The following is a 17,188-nucleotide window of genomic DNA, read 5'->3' as shown; positions in this document are numbered from 1 at the left end:
ATCTTGAATGGCACATTCTGTTGCTCACAGAATTTCTTCACATCGGGAACGAAAGAGTCATCAAACCAGGAGAGGGACAGTGTAGAGAACATCCACGCCTTACGTGTGGTCAGCCAGTGGACATTTAGCTTGATCATGTCCATGCTCTTGTAGGCGTGCGGCTTGCGTGCTGTGTGGATCACCGATAACTTGAGCTTACAGGTGCAGGAGGCATTGGTGGTAAACAGGACGGTGATGCTCTCCTTCTGCAACTTCCGGCCCCGAATCTTGCTGGCATTCTTCACAACGAAGGTCTTGGAAGGTAGCTTTTTCCAAAAAAGACCAGATTCGTCCATGTTAAACACCTGGTCGTCGGTGTACTGTCTTTCCTCCATAATCTCAAGTAAAAACAGAGGAAATTCCCTAGCCGCAACACGGTCAGCACTAGTTTCTTCACCACCAATGTTGATATTGGTGATCTTGTTCCTCTTCTTAAACCTCTGTAACCACCCAGAGGAAGCATTAAAGGGTTTGGGCTCTGTAATTCCCATCTTTCGTGACACTGCAGCATACAGTTCACATGCGTACTCCTTAACAGAGCGCGTGTCGACCGCCATGTTCCGTCGCGCCTGACGCACCAAGTAGCTCACAAGTAATTTTTCCGTCTTGAGAAGCACCTGGTTGTGGAAATACTTGATCATAGAAGCACCTGTAGACTTTGTGATGTTCATGTGCTCCTTTATCTTGGCTGCATCCTTCTTTATCGTCCAGATCGTAGATTCGTTCACACCATGCTGGCGCGCCAAATCAACCTGTCTTGTTCCTTTCTCCAACTCTTGGATGATCTTGTACTTCACCTTGCAGCTTAAGGAACGTCGTGTCTTCTTTGGCTTAGGGCGGCTGGGTCCAGGTAAGGAAAGGTTTTTCTCTGGGGGCGGTGGTCCGGTGGAAGCCATTTTACAGAACAATGGATGCACGATTACACGGTGTGGCCTGGAGGGATGAAATTGCCGCGGCTAGGTCAAGCGTCGTCTTTCCTCCCTCCCTCCCTCGGGTGGACACGTCATATTACTGTAAACCAATTACAGCTAGCAGCGGAGGGAGGTAGGGATGCATGGCCAATCACAGTCCGATACGTCATATGACGTCACTGATAATGCAACAGAGACATGCACTGCACAACCTTACCGCGCGGCTTGCCCAGGCAGAGGCGGGAGCAGGCGAATCTAGAAAATAGCGTCGAGCCAGTCACTCTCCGCGTAAAGGGGTACACGCACCGCGGAATGTGAGCATCCTGGTTTCGGCAGGGTACTGCGTAAACGTGGAATGTGGGACCGCGTAAAGCGAGGGTTGACTGTAGTTTATAATATAATCAGGACCTCAGTCAGCGGAGCCTTGTATGCAAAGTCACCTCCCTCTCCACCTCCTACTCGGGTTATTTTTGCTGAGCGTCGCATTCATGAGTTTGAACAAAAAGCCATTTTTTCTAAAAACCAGTTTTTGTGATATAGCTCGAATGCGACGTCCATAACCCACCCATCTCCATCCCTCGATAGTTGACTTTTAATTACTGCTCTCTTTGAGGCAAGAGATGAGCTTCGCAGTGCGCATAGTGGCTGGATGAGGGAAGAACTTTGAAAATAGCAATTAAATGCCAGGTAGCGACGTGTCCTCCTAATATTACTTATTAAGTAATTATTAGATGTTTTAATTGCCTGTATGTTGGCCTGGCGAATTGGCTAGGAATTAACATACCAAGGTAGCATTTGCTGAGCGTCGCATTCGAGCTATATCACAAAAACTGTTTTTTTAGAAAAAACGGCTTTTTTGATGTCTCGGTAGCGGGTTCAGTCTTTCCAGACGAACTTTAGCCAGGCTGCTAGACTTAGCGTTCCTTCCGGAATGTTGACCTTCCGGTCTTCCTAGCAATCTAGAGTTATGTTGAAATGGACTTTACATCCTTCTATGGGTTATATGAGAACAATTCAGGGTGGAATTCTCAACCCAATAAATATTGCTAGAGTAAAGGTGAACGTTGTTGCCAATAGAGCGCTATGTTAGCGTCTGAGCACTGTCAACCCTGCCGGGTGATAGTGCGCACGTAGGAATTTTCCCTTAAGTTTTTAATTGGGGGATAATGTCTGTGCCCCTGATTGGCAACAAATAAAGATCTTGATGATCCCTCTAAATAAAATGTTCTGAATGAAATTATTTTATAAAAAAAAAAAAAAATCATTGAGTTAAGGGATACTTGATATAAGAGTCGGGAGGGAGATACGACATAGTGAGTTATTTGTTTATAATTGTCAAACGAGTGACTTGTATATCCATAAGAGATCTTAATGAATTAACTTACGGTACTAATAATATAACATTTATGAGTCATATTGATTAAGTTTGGGAGAAAATGCTTTCTCCCTTATTTTTTTATAATGATATAATGTGACTCGGTGTCCTCCTAGTTCAGATGAGTGATGTGCAACTGGAGGATGAAGGTCAGGAGTCCAGGCCTATGGATGATGGAGGAGACTATGGAACTGTCCCTGAGGAGATACTATTGAGTGATGAGCTACAAGGACTAGAAAGTTCAGCTCAGGCACTACATTCAAGGAATTGTCTGTCAGTAGAGAATTTGAATTCAGTAGTAGTAGTTTCACCCAAGACCCAAGGGGGCCATACTACATGTAATTATAAAAAATGTACAGCGACTTGGATTACTAAGATAGATCCTCATGTGGCTTGCATAATTCATGGCAGCTGTGTCTCAAATAACCTATTTTCACCAATGGATTGTGCAGTTTGTTATGATCAAATTTTTCAATTTCATCAAGCTACAGGTGATAAGAAAGATTTATTGCAATTACAAATTAAAAATAGGTGGAATAAGGCCTTGAAGAGTAAATTTTTGAATGTACAACAATGGAAAGATCCCAAGATGGCAGAAAGTTTAGGTTTATTGGTGTTAGGTAAAAGACTTAATCCCCACTTAGACAAGCCTGCTTCTGCTAAGAAAAATAAGTTATTGGACCCTCCAGACAATGGGGCAGTAGGAAGTCTACAAAAACCTCTATCTACTCAATCTGATCTCAGTTGATTCCAGGATCAGGACGATGAGCCTGGTTCTAATTATAGTTCAGTATTCAGTCTCTTGAGCAGGAAGAACCTGTTGAGACTTACTTCATCCTATCCACATCTTGGCAACCACTTCGACCTGGGGCAAAAGTGTTGGTTACTATGAGTGGAAACAGGCTGCTGTCGACTGCCACACAGCTGCTGGATAACATTGAGTGTAAAGGTGATCCTAACAGGCCATGGATAACATTGGTAAGACCTAAGTCTTCTTTGTTTTCTACTACATAAGAATCTGTGGATTCCTTATTCAAAATATTTTATGAAAATGTCTCTAAGCTTCTTGATATCTCAGCAACTACAAAGAGACAGGAAGGACAAGCAACTTTGGGTCATCATTCTTTGTTTTTGGAGGGTGATACTACACTTTCTTGGCCTGACATTTGCCCAAAGATGATCTCTGAAGTAGATGAATTCTGGGCTAATTTATTGAAAGACTTAACATTCATTCCCGCTGACAGGAATGCTCACTAGTTTAGTTTTTTGAAGTTCCAATTTAATGACGAAAAGAGTTCCTTCTATGAACTTTCCCAGTATTTGTCGGCTCCAAAATATGTTGATATAAGTTATGAAAAAAATTTGAAACCAGTTGCCCCTTCACTGCTGCTTGAAGAATTTAAAATTAGGAAATTGGCAGCAGATGTTTGGTCTGCAATTATGATGTGTCAGCAGGGCCGGTGCAAGATGATTTGGCGCCCTAGGCAAGCCTTGAGATGTGCGCCCCCTTGAAAGTTTTGATAAGCTAATGTAGGTACAGTAACCCATTACTACATTGTTTCTAACTCTCGAAACACCACTGATAACATCATTTTCATCTTGTGGCTTTATTACTTCATCCATGCAAATAACCCATTATTGTTATTACATTAAGTCAATAAATCCTTGACGTAAATGTCAATGAAACGATTTTTAGTTATTATTTTAATTTTAGGGTAATCTTTAAAAAATAATAACATATAAGCATTTAGCTCGCTCCAGCCTCCTGCGAGTTATAACCTACTATTATTACATCATTATTATATACATGTAGTGCAAAATAAGATACTTGTGAGTTGTGACCAGTCATTGGTCGGACAATATATTAAATTGACATCTTAAGTATAAATAGAAAAAGCTTAATGGAGAGATGTAACAGTTATGAATAAAAATAATTGCAACTCTGACCAAGCCACATTAAAAAATTATTTACATTTACGTCGTGTACAATAAGCGTTCACCCATTTTATATTTAATGATGTAAAAATTTTTTTAATACATTTGGTTTGTTTCTTGGTATTTGGTTTTGAGTTCCTATTGTACGCCATTACTACCTATATAAAACATATTAATTTGTTAGGTGAATTTTATTTAGTGTATGTGTTGAAATTACATTATATAGGAGCTTATTGTAGACGATATTATATGACAAACAAATAAGTATATAAATAAATAAGTCTTTTATTGTAATAAAAATTTAGTGGACAATTATTTGTAATGTTGACAATCGTGAAACTGGAGATTAGCTTTTACTGTAATGGATAGATAACCAAATATATTCTACAAAACATATATCAAATTATTGTTGAAAAAATACAATCACTAGTACACACTCACGCAGTACATACGTCCACTAGTACACATCGTAACACACGTATGATAAAACTTGATGAAATGACGAGAAGCACTAAGATTGAAACAAAGACTCGCTAAGGTATATCCCTGTGTACAGCATTATAGACAGAGTACAAGAGAAATCAAATAACTACACACTATAAAAATAATAAGACAGTTTCAAGTTTCAACTTACTGTTTAGCAGGATAGCCAGCTGTTGAAGTTGTTGCCACTGCACCACACTTTTGGAGATGACTGACTCGGACTGAAGTGGCCTGGTCACTGGTGTCTGTGAGTAGTCTGGACAGCTTGAATCTTGATCTCCAACTAATCAAGTTGTTCCAGGTTACTATTTGCCTGGCGGCTGGCGGCTCTGGCCGCTGGCCAGTCTCAGTGGGATTATGTTATGCGAGGTCAAACTTCAGAGGTCAGGTAACCTTGCCTCATCCCGACAAAGGCAGGGAAGGGGCGGCTCAGCCGCCCTGGCAGTAAGGGAGGGGAGGGGATGGTGGGGTTGGGAGAAGGGTTCCTCAGATGTCAGCCTTCAGGTCACTGCTCGACAGTTCTCCTGGCCGCTAAAGGACAGGACCCGGGTTAGTTCCTCCGGGGGGTTAACGAATATTAAAAAAGAAAACACAGTCGGCTACCGTCTACCTACCCTCGCCTCCCTCCGACCCCCCCACCCTTCTAACATCCTGCTCCGACCCTCCACGGCTCCACCACAGTGTCCACCACAGTTCCCTTCATTTTTAATTTTATCCAAGTTTGCCCTGAATTTGTGGCGCCCCCAGATGTTGGCGCCCTAGGCGATTCCCTAGTTCGCCTAGTGGGTAGCGCCGGCCCTGTGTGTCAGTTATTAACTAAGTGTGTGCTGGACTATGAAGAAAATTCAGAAGTGGACAAATGTTTTGCTGCTGCTTTACAAGGAATCCCATATTCCCTGTACAATGTACAACTCATTTGTTGAAAGCCCTAAGACTGAAAGTCCAGCTAAGGAAACAAGCAACAAATAATGCTTCAAGTGGTAGCGCATATTTGTTGCTAGGTTCTTCTCCTCTTTCTCCTGCTTTGTTTGGTGAACAATCATTGGTTAACTATAGATCATCTTTTGAGAATACTATTAATATTAATGTCCTCGGGAGCCCTCAGACCTTTCGGAAACCTAGGAGAGGAAGGTTTTGCAGGGGAACAGGACCAGCTGCTCGGTTCAGTTATCAACCTAGGGGAAATTTTAGAGGAGAAAATAATCAAAGACGTAATAGAGGTGGCCGTTTGTTCAGAAGCGGAAGGAGACCTTATTCCACCACCTCAGCAACTTCCCCCTTCCAATGAAGCCAGACAGCTGGGTCGTCTAGGGGGTTGGGAGAACAGATGGACTTCTTCCATATGGGCTTACAAGACAATCAAAGGGGGTCTCACATGGCCTTGGTTAAGGCACCCTCCCCTGTTAGATTGGAACCTTTGGAATTCAATCTACAGTGGGGTATGCTATAACGAATCTAATTGGTTCTAGAACCTTGTTCGTTATAGGATTAATCCGTTCCAGGCCCCCAAATACACCACTTAACACTGAAAAATATACTGTAATATAAAATTGTAAAAATTGTAAAAAAGTGCATAAATATGCATCTAAACCACTGAAATAAAGAATATCATTAATACTTGTAATAAAAAAACAATAAATTAGTAAAAAAAAAAAAAAAATATTTTTTAAATAATGTTCGTTGTAGGAGTTTCGTTTGTTATAGCATTCTCAATTTTATAGGTAAACCGTTCGTTATAGGAATATTCGTAGTAGGATCCGTTCGTTATAGCATACCCCACTGTATCTGTTCCCACCTGTAAAAATATTGCCCAAAGTGGTTCACAAACTCAGATCCTTCCGAGGCAAGGTCCTCTTAATTGCACCATATTGGATCCTACAACCTTGGTGCCTGGATCTGCTGGACTGGTGCCCGAATTCGCTACAATTGCAACAAGGATGTTTAGACCAGGTACTACATTCTCAGTTCGAGATATCCTTGGCACTTCACTCTTGGGGTTTCTCAAAAAAGTTTAAATAGGTTGTTGGGTGATTCCAATATAGCTAACCAAGTATTAGCAGGTCATAGACCCCAAAATTCTATTCAATATGAGAAAGCTTGTAATCTTTTTCAACAATTTATCAAGTTAACAACTCCAGAATCATTATCGGAAACAGTTGTGTTAGAATTCTTAGAATTTCTGTTCAGAGTTAAAGGCCTTCAAGGATCGACAATTGCATCTTATAAATCAGCATTGGTTGACCCTCTGGCTTGTGGTTTTAATATTACTTTGAACCCAAGGCTTTATCAAATGCTAAGATCGTCCTTTTTCATTCAGAGACCTCCTCGCCCCATGAGAATCCCGCCTTGGTCTCTGGAAAAAGTTACTAATCTTCTTATGGGGCCTACCGGGTAATTACAATATAAATCTGAACAGGGATAAATTACTCCGGAAGGCAGCTTTCCTTCTAGCAATAGCAACGGGTATGAGAATCAGTGAACTGATTTCAATTTCCAATAGTCCATCATTATTGGTATTTTCTGACGAGGATGTTATCCTTTTTCCTACGGAGATCCTAAGAAAAAATGAAAGGGAAGATTTCCAAGCTCAACCTATTTGGATAAAACGCCTAATGGATGAAACGGGTTCCTCATATATTGTGCCCAGTTAAAAATCTTCAGGAATGGTTAACCAGATTCCCTAATCGAGGCCCCTATGTTTTCTCACCTTGGGATGGTATGAAATTATCTCCTAGTCAAATGACAAAATCCTTATCTCAATTAGTGAATCAAGCGGACCCTGGCAAGAAATTTTTGGCACATGACACTAGGAAATATGCAGGATCTGTGGCCTTTCTGCAGCATATGAGTCTAAGTCAGATCAAGGAAATGGACTTTTGGAGATCTTCAAAATTTTCAAAGACAGTTATCTTCATCTATCTCTGAGAGATGCTTCAAATGTGGTGGTGCTGAGTTCCCTTCTCCCACCTAGTCAATCTCCACAATCAGAATAAAGTGAGTATCCTTTTGAGTAAATTAACATTTTACCTTCAGGTAAATGTTCCTAATTTTGGAAATATTCCAAACGGTATATAACATAATCTGGACCTAAGTCAGCGGAGCCTTGTATGCAAAATCACCTCCCTCTCCACCTCCTGCTCGGGTATTCTTGCTGACGTTGCATTCCAGCTTGAACAAAAAGAAGTTTTTTTCTAAAAACCAGTTTTTGTGATATAGCTCGGAATGCGACGCCGATAACCCACCCATCTCCACCCCTCGAGAGTTGACTTTTGTTTACTGCTAGCTCTGAGGCAAGAGATGAAGGTCGTGATGCGTATGGTGAGGGGTGAAGGAGGGGGTTTTGAGAATTGCAATTAAATGCCAGGTAGTGACGTGTCCTCCTAATATTACTGATTAAGTAATTATTAGATGTTTTACTTGCCTGTATGTTGGCCTGGCGAACTGGCTAGGAATTAACATACCTAGGTAACATTGCTGACGTCGCATTCCGAGGTATATCACAAAAACTGGTTTTTAGAAAAAAACTTTTTTCACCAAATACTCAGCTTTAGGGTGGGCTGAGCAATTATCCAGAATGAGCATAATTTTGCAATTATCCCCCAGCCCAACACTTTTACAATGAGCCCTCGCCTCTGTATAAAATACTTTTCATACCACTTGAAATATTATGCATGTCATCCACCCCTTCTTGTTGCCCCGGTAAATTACGGGAAATATTTTAATCCCTTTAAAGGCACAAGGGTTGCATTACTGCAACCTAGAACAGTCACTCTATCTTTCGGTTCCTTTATTTCAGTGGGTGCAGGTTCCGTATCTGTGGCTAAGGTCTTGTGAGGTATGCATTTCCAGTAAAGAGCGGTTTCAACCATATTATTCAGATTCAGATTTGCCCCCGAGGGGGCTAGTTTATTGGGCACCCCCTTACATCCTGTGCAAGGTGAAGCGCAGAAGCGTTTACAGCGCCCAACAGGGAAGTATGAAAAGTTCATACTTGCCTTTATGACTCGTACATTAAGGGCGTAAAAGCCTGAAGGGTCATAGGTTTTCTCAAGTTACATAAAGTGAGAGAATGATGAGTGTATGGGGGGAAAGTTCCCGATACATTTCATCTGTTTATGGCAAAGAGTGGCAGGTCCCTAATAATGTCAAATGCCAGGCCTGTGACTAGGAGGAGGGATATCTGGTCTGGGAGGGAAGAGGTGTTGGTAACGGCTGGGGACCTATAGGAGGAGGTCATAGGGCAAGTGAGGATGTAGTGAGAGAAGGTGTGAGAGTCGGGTTGGCCACAAAGTTTACAAACAGTGCGGTGAGGCTCAGGGTTGCCAATGTACTCCCATAGGTACCTGTACCCTAGGCGCAGTCTCATGTATATAAGCTGTTGAGATCGAGTCAGGGATTGATATTCTTTGTAGTGGCGGTTGTCGTCACCGGTTATAGTGGCATAGTGTGATGCTACCCCGTTGTTTCAGGTGTATCCAATTTTCGTTGAATGCCTCTCGTTGTGTGGCGTGTATGCGAGATTTGAGATGATTCAGGGAGAGGGCGAGAGTGGCTTCAATATCTTCTTCTTGTGTAGCTTCTTTGGCAAGCCGATCAACAGTGTCACAGGCAGTTATTCCTATATGTGACGGGATCCAAAGAAACTTGACACGAATGTCATCAGTTTGTTCTAGCCCGGCAACGGCGGCTAGGGTGTGTTGGGCGGCAGGGGAGGAGGGGGAGGGTAATTTGAGCCTCGCTAGCCAGAAGTGCTGTCACTGATTATAAGGAGGTTCCGGCGTTCAGTGCGAGCATAGGTCGCCCCCTCATGAATGCCCGCGAGGATGGCTATGCTTTCAGCATCAGTGGAGGAGGCCCAGTCGTGGACCCTGATTTTCCTGCAGGCCTGGCGCTCAGGAATCCACGCAGCTGCCCCAGCGCTGCCCAGCGTGGTAACAGACCCATCACAGTAGACGAGGATAGGAGGGTGGGAGGTCTTTAGAGAGAAAGCGACATCATTAATCTGCTCAAGGCAGTTAAGTTTGAGCATATACCTCAGTTGGGTGGACGACAACATCAACACACGGGAAGGTCCACGGCGGTAGAGGCGGATGAGTGTACTCGGGAGGGAGAGAGGTCGAGGGGGTGTAGAGGTGATAACTCAGGAGGTCAGCAGCAGTGTGGACGGGCCAACCGTATTATAAATTTGCTCTGGCGATAAATTTTCACTTGACACCAAATTAGCGAACTCATCAACGTAAGCAGTTGCAGCAGTGTCATTGGCACTTTTCTTTTCATTACAGACATGATGTACACTGACCCCGTGCCTCAACTTAAACCTGCGAAGCAGCCATTTGAATATTAAAAATCTTTCTGGATATTAAACTGCTCGTGAAAAATTTTACCCTGTTCAATGATCACTTCTCCAGAAATAGTCCCACAATTACAAAACTGGGGCCACCACCGCATAAGAGCACTCTCTACCTGTGTTTGCTTACCTTCTTTTAAAGTTTTTCGGCTTTGGATTACTTTGCTGTTGGTGTCAGCAAAAAATTTCATGATTTTTTCTCGTTGCTTTTTCACATCGTACACAGTCAATGAACCCACACTATATTCTGCACACAAGGCCCTGACTGATGTACCACTGTCTGATTTCTTCAGTATAGACACCTTTTCTAAATTAGTTAATGTCACCTGCTTACGTTTTGCCACATTACAACCACTTCCACTGCTTACTGGTCTCTTAGGAGGCATATTTAGAGGTAAATTATAGTATTTAAAGGTAAAATTGTGGCAACAGCCACTAGAAGTGAACTATGACAGACGTAAACAATGTTGTTGATGTTGGCGGGCGATGGTGATGCTGCAACTGGCCAAGCGGCAGTCTTGGAGACTTAATGACAACCAGATTCAAAAACTGTCCCGGACTATCGGGTCACGGATTAGTGGGGTCCAACTTGTGTGTGTACTGTATATATTCATTCTTGGGTACTTTTAAGACTATCAAACAATGAAAACATTAGTTTAGTACTGTAGTCATGTATTATTTTTTACAGTCTGGGGTCTTTTGCAGTAATCACTCTTAACAGTAAATTTTTTTCTTTATCAAGAATTGGACCATCAAATAAAATTAAACACCTGAGAAATGCATTTTTATTTATATAGCTACTGCTGCTGTCCTCCCATCATGAAGCCTTAATGTCAGTTACAGATCTTAATCTATTATACTTTGTTAGGACAAATTTCTGATAATTTCATGATACTGAAACTGGATTTACTTTAATTTTCTTTACTCTGTATTTTAAACTTTATTGCTGAAATCATTTCACTCTCACATTTTAAAACTGTTTCTTTGGACAATTTAGTCAACATCTTTGAAGATATTTTCTGTTCTAAATTCAATTTTTTTTCTGGTTTATCTCTGTCAAGCACTCAAGATCTGGTGAATCTGAGTTACTTGCACTGTGTGCTTTCAGCGACAATGAATTTTCACCTGAACTTTTCTGGGAACCATACTTATAACTGAAAAATATGGCACTGCAAGAGAAGTTCAAATTCATTCAATATTCTCACCTCTATGGCATCTTTCAAGTCCCCTGCACTGTTACAGGGCATTACATTATTATAAAGAAGAAGGAACACAAGGGCAGTGGGAACTGATTTTGAGGCTAAATGGGTTTCTGTCATAGATGGAAAAATATTTTAAAATATTTTTGTGGTCTGTTATATAGCTAAGAATGTATTCAGTGCTTTTTGGCAAGCTGTAATAACTCTTTTATCTTGTTCTTTTAAGTCAGAGGCCAACCCTTTATCATCAGGAAAGAGAGGAATAGAGCCTCTCATCTGCTGGAGACCAAGGTAAGCCAACAGCCACTTGTTATAATAAGTTGTATCAATGACAAATCAATTCATTCATTTATTTTTAACTAACTGCCTGCTGGAGATACAAGGCCAAGAGTCTGATCCTAGATTCTTCTTCAGTGAGAAAGGTGAGAGTTTTCTTGTTCTCAATTTTCATGATGTTCCACAGTGACTCTAAACAGCTGTGTCTCTGTGTCTCCTAATAATATTATTGTGAGACTGAGAGAAACTGCCTAGCGATTCCCAGTGAAACTGAAAAAAAACAAAAATATCAGGTATAAAGTTTTTCATCTAAGGTAGTACAGCTAAAACTGTTGTCATTTATGGCCATCTACATATACTGCAGACCCTCTTTCAGTCATTATAGCTTTCACAAATTTACGCTTTCTTCCACACTGACACCTCGTTCATATACTACAGGTAATCCTCAATTTACGTTTATTCAAATTATGTTTTTTCGTGAAAATGTCATCCACACTTTATGGGACACTCTTCCTATTTATGCTTCATAATATTTATGTTAATGCCTTTTCACAGGCCCAAAAATTTAAATTCCTTTGCATGATAAGCTTCACCATAAACTTTACTGTGCTATGAGTGTGAAAATGGGTCCCATAAGCCTTTGGAACACATGGAGGCAGCATTACCGGTACTGCATTTGAGGCGTCCCGCATCGTAAGGATCATTCAGACCACCCCGGGCAAAACCCGTTTTTCTGTTGGAAAGCTCCATGTAAATAAGGTTGAAAGCCCTTTGAAAATAGGGTAGAACATTGATTTGTGGCAGACAGGAAATTACGGGCTTGGCTTTCACGTCATCAGGTGCTCTCGTCCCGTCAGTGAGTGAGTGAGAGGAGTGGGTGGCCAATCACAGAGGCCGGCCTGCAGCCTCCTCCCCCGTCTCGACCAATGACAGTGAGCATCTGCTATCTGTGTCACGGCCCTCCAGCCAATGAGGCGGAATCCCTCTCTCCCTCGGTCTCTCTTTTGTTGTGGCGGGATCTACACTGATATCGATGAAAGTAAAAAAAGCCATAAGCGGATGGGAGTTTTGTTGCTTCATGTCAACATGTAACACTCCAGTACATTACTTCATGGTGCACTCTTACCATCTGAAGTACAGTCCTTTAGCTTCAAAATGCATAAAAATGAATGCTGTACAGTCATGCGCCGGTTAACGTCCTAGATACGTTCTTGGAAACGTGACGTTAACCGAAATGGACGTTGTCTGATCATCACATAAATTTTTTATTTATACTTACGTGTATGTGGAATACTATATACTGTACGTACATATACACTTTTACTCTTAAATCACTACTGTAATGTGATACAGGTGATTAATTTTTATCTCTTGTGCAAAATACACGATGTTTATATTAAAATTATTCACTGTTTTACAAGGATTCCAGCAACGCCAAGCAGATGGGGGAGAGGGAGGGAGGGAGCGAGCGAGGGGGTGTGGGGGGAGCGGAGGTAGTACGTTTGACAGTTGGCACAGGCCCAGGTCTAACGCGTGTATATTTATCAGTTCTTAGGTGACTAAGCTTCTCTCTTATAAAAAGCCAGTGAAATGACCTGGGTGAATATAATTAACATAGCTGGGATTCTTGTAACATACTGATTAATTTTAATATAAACATGCTATAATTTGCACTAGACAAAACAATTTTAGTACTGTAATCAAATTAGTACATGTGCACTCCAGCTTTGCACTAAGGTCATTTATTTCTATTACGTTTCTTTTAGTATGGTGTGTGCATGTAAATGGATGAAAATAAATGAAGAAATCTATGTAAATCTACCCAAAAATACAGTTGAAAAACTTTTTTATAAAATGTACTACAGTACTGTACACTAATGTACAACAATTTTTATCTCTTGAGCAAAATATATGACGTTTATATTCAAATTATTGGCTGTCTTGCAAGGATTCCAGCAATGCAAATTATAATCTCCTAACTTTAGTCTGAGATATTATATAAGATAAAAACTGTAAGCCTAAAAGCCTGGCTGGGGGGAGGGACTGATGGCTCCGCCACCCAGCGAGGGGTTGGGGGGGTTGAGGTGATAAGTTTGAGGTGAAGGTCTCTGTGTGTTTATTTAACAGTCCTACTAAGCTTCTTTCCTTTTAAAATGCCAGTGATATGACCTAGGAAAATATAATTAACATAGCTGGGATTCTTGTAAGATACTGATTTATTTGAATATAAACATGTTGTAATTCGCACTAGACATAACAATTTTAGTACCGTAATCAAATTAGTACATGTGCACTCCAGCTTTGCACTAAGGTCATTTATTTTACGTTTCTTTTAGTATGGTGTGTGCATGTAAATGGATGAAAATAAATGAAGAAATTTATGTAAATCTACCCAAAAATACAGTTGAAAAACTTTTTATAAAATGTACTACAGTATTGTACACTAATGTACTACATTTTTTATATCTTGAGCAAAATATATGACGCTTATATTCAAATTAATCTCTGTCTTGCAAGGATTTCAGCAATGCAAATTATATTATCCTAACTTTAGTCTGAGATATTATATAAAATAAACATAAAGAAATCACCAATCTTTTGTCTGGGAGGGAGGGGGCGGGAGGTGAGGTGACAGAATGTCTGGCGTTTGTTTGTTTATTTATTTGAGATAAGATTTGACAGTTGGCGCTGAAGGCCTGCCTGCGTGTTTATTTATCATTACTTAAGAGTGACTAAGCTCTTCTCATAATTTGCCACCCAAACGACCTGGGTGAATATAACTTACATTGGAGGGATTCTTGTAAGATAGTAATTTATTTGAATACCTGTATAAACAAGCTATATTTGCAATAGACATTACAATTTTAGTACTGTAATCATTTAGTACATGTACAATACAGGTTTGCACTTAGGTCCATTGTTACTGTACAATATTGACTAAATTCACTAGATAACGTACGCCTGGCAGCACAATCTATAAGAATACGCAATGCATACGTGCCTGTGCCCGCTCTAGGGCCATTTAGGTTCGGTAGGTCCCATTATTTGAATGTTTTTTTTTTCAATTTAAATTTTAATTGTTTATCCCTTGATAGAGGAAGTGGGATCCTAGTGCTGTCACTTGGTACCCCTGTACCATAACACCAGAAGCAACTGGCCAGTGTCACAATGTAATATTTAAATGGATTGCCCGAGAATAGCTCTTGCAGACAGCACTAAGCACACAATCGCTACACATTCAACTGCTGCACCCCACCACAGTACCCGCCCCCCGCAACCCCACACACATACACAATAAGATATTCTCCTCACTCAGTCATGTTATGTTCTAATGGATGGATTTAATTATTGAAATTAACCCACCAAATGTTCGAGAGAAATCGAGTTTACGAAAAACGCATAAGGGGAATTTTTTCCAGAGTCGAGACAAAACTTGATATATGCGATTCTGTTCAAAATCACAGTATAGGTACTCCTGAGTATGCCGAGTCCGGTGCTATCATCGACAGTTCGATTGCGGAATAATTAGTGGTCGTAATGATGCTTGGAATATTTTAATGAAATTTTCCACAATGGTTATTTCAGTAATCTCCAACTATTGGCTTCTCAGGTATTTGGTTGGTGCTGTTATGTTCTAATGGATGTACTTAATTACTGAAATTAATCCCACCAAATTTCAAGTCTGAGAGAAAATCATATTTGGGTGGAAAAACGCATAAGGGTCCTCCCTTACGCGTTTTCTCCAGGGTCGAGAGAAAACGCGATATATGCGATTTTGTTCAAAATCACAGTACAGGTACTCCTCAGCATGCCGAGTCCAGTCCTATCATCGACAGTTCGATTGCGGAATAATTAGTGGTCGTAATGATGCTTGGAATATTTTAATGAAATTTTTCACAATGCTTATTTCAGTACTCGCTAATTATTGGTTTCTCAGGTATTTGGTTGGTGCTGTTATGTACTTAATTACTGAAATTAATCCCACCAAATTTCAAGTATCAGAGAAAATCATATTTGGGTGGAAAAACGCATAAGGGGGGACCCTTACGCGTTTTTTCCAGGGTCGAGACAAAACTCAATATACACGATTTTGTTCAAAATCACAGTATAGGTACTCCTGAGTCATGCCGAGTCCGTTCTTATCATCGACAGTTCGATTGCAGAATAAATAGTGTCGTAATGATGCCTGGACTATTTTAATGAAATTTTTCTCGATGCTTATTTCAGTACTCGCTAATTATTGGTTTCTCAGGTATTTGGTTAGTGTTGTTATGTTCTTCTAGATGTACTTAATTACTGAAATTAATCCCACCAAATTTCATGTCTGAGAGAAAATCATATTTAGGTGGAAAAACGCGTAAGGAGGGGACCCTTACGCGTTTTTCCAGGGTCAAGACAAAACTCGATATACCCTACGCGATTTTTTTCAAAATCACAGTACAGTATAGGTACTCCTGAGCATGCCGGTCCTATCATCGACAGGTGAAATGTTAACCTACTATTGAGGATAAAATCTTTCACCTACAAATTGACAATAACACATTTGCTGTAATCAGACATATCTAGTTGCCTCAACAATTGTAACCCCAGTTGCATTTGGGGTTGCAATTTCAAATTCTGTGGCATTACTAAAAATAGTAAAGTTTCTGGTGCACTCTAAGATTAAGAGAGAAAATGGAGGACTCAGGCGTCCTGATGTTAGAGAAAACGGACTCGTATGACAGGGGACCAAATAAAAAAAGCATAGCTACATGTTTTGTGGACTACAGTATTAAGCGTACCCTTTTCATCACGTTGTAATAAACCTAGCCATGCCTATGTGTGTTTATGATATTTACCATAACATTATATATATATTTAGTGGGTCGAAATGGTCGTAAAATGGGAAACTTGGGGTTGGGTCTTGGGTGCCTGAACCAATTAGAATAAATCCCATAGGTTCTGTACTTTCGTTATCGGCGGGGTCCCAATTAGGCGCAATAACCAAGGGATGACTGTACTGTACTGTACAGTCGGCCCTTAACATACGCGGGGGTTACGTAACAGAGATACCTGTGGATGTTAAAAATTCGCGTATAGCGTATGTGCTGCCCCCCCCCCCCTTCCCCCCCCAAAAAAAACCTGGTTCCCCCATGTCCTTATTTACCGTATATACCTGTGTGTAGTTCAAGTTTTTAAGACCAAATTATTTGGTAAAAAATTGGGGGTCGACCTCTAAACGGGTAATAGTTTCGTTAGGTTGAAAAATATTTACCAGTAACTACCAGTAAACAATGGAAATGACACACCAACACACCACCAGCTGTGAGTGTCGGTAGAGTAGCAGAACTGCTCTAGGGTGTCTAACCTGAGGTGCAGAGACAGTAGCTGTAGAGCCGATGAGAGCTGCCTCTGTGTGGATAAGCCAGTCTTCCATGTTGCTTGAAGACTGGGAGAGTGATCGGTTTCTCCTCCCTCCTGTGTGAGTGCGAATCTCCGGGGGTCACCATTTGTGGGGGTCGTGATGTTTGGTTCACACTCAGGATGGGATGGAGAAAGGAAACTCACAATGTGCTCTCTGTATACATGTTGTATTGGATGTACAATGCAGCTTGGTGCTGGGAAGTGGCAGCATGGTTACAAG

The 17,188-nt window shown here is 40.9% G+C and overlaps 1 protein-coding gene across 1 annotated transcript in view; it reads left to right on the top strand.

Moving 5' to 3' along the window:
- The first annotated feature begins 11,525 nt into the window (after window positions 1-11,525).
- The window catches only part of LOC121872727 (ATP-dependent RNA helicase has-1-like), a 163,108-nt gene continuing 157,445 nt past the window's right edge, over window positions 11,526-17,188 (top strand). Inside the window, exon 1 of the mRNA XM_042375744.1 lies at window positions 11,526-11,580. The gene's annotated coding sequence lies outside the window, so the exon portion shown is untranslated. The remainder of the gene's footprint in view (window positions 11,581-17,188) is intronic.

The sequence above is a fragment of the Homarus americanus genome, unplaced genomic scaffold, assembly GCF_018991925.1.
Source record: "Homarus americanus isolate GMGI-L3 unplaced genomic scaffold, GMGI_Hamer_2.0 scaffold39155, whole genome shotgun sequence".
NCBI classification, from domain to species: Eukaryota; Metazoa; Arthropoda; class Malacostraca; order Decapoda; family Nephropidae; genus Homarus; species Homarus americanus.
Note: the sequence above shows the minus strand (reverse complement) of the source record. Positions and strands in the feature narration are given on the sequence as shown.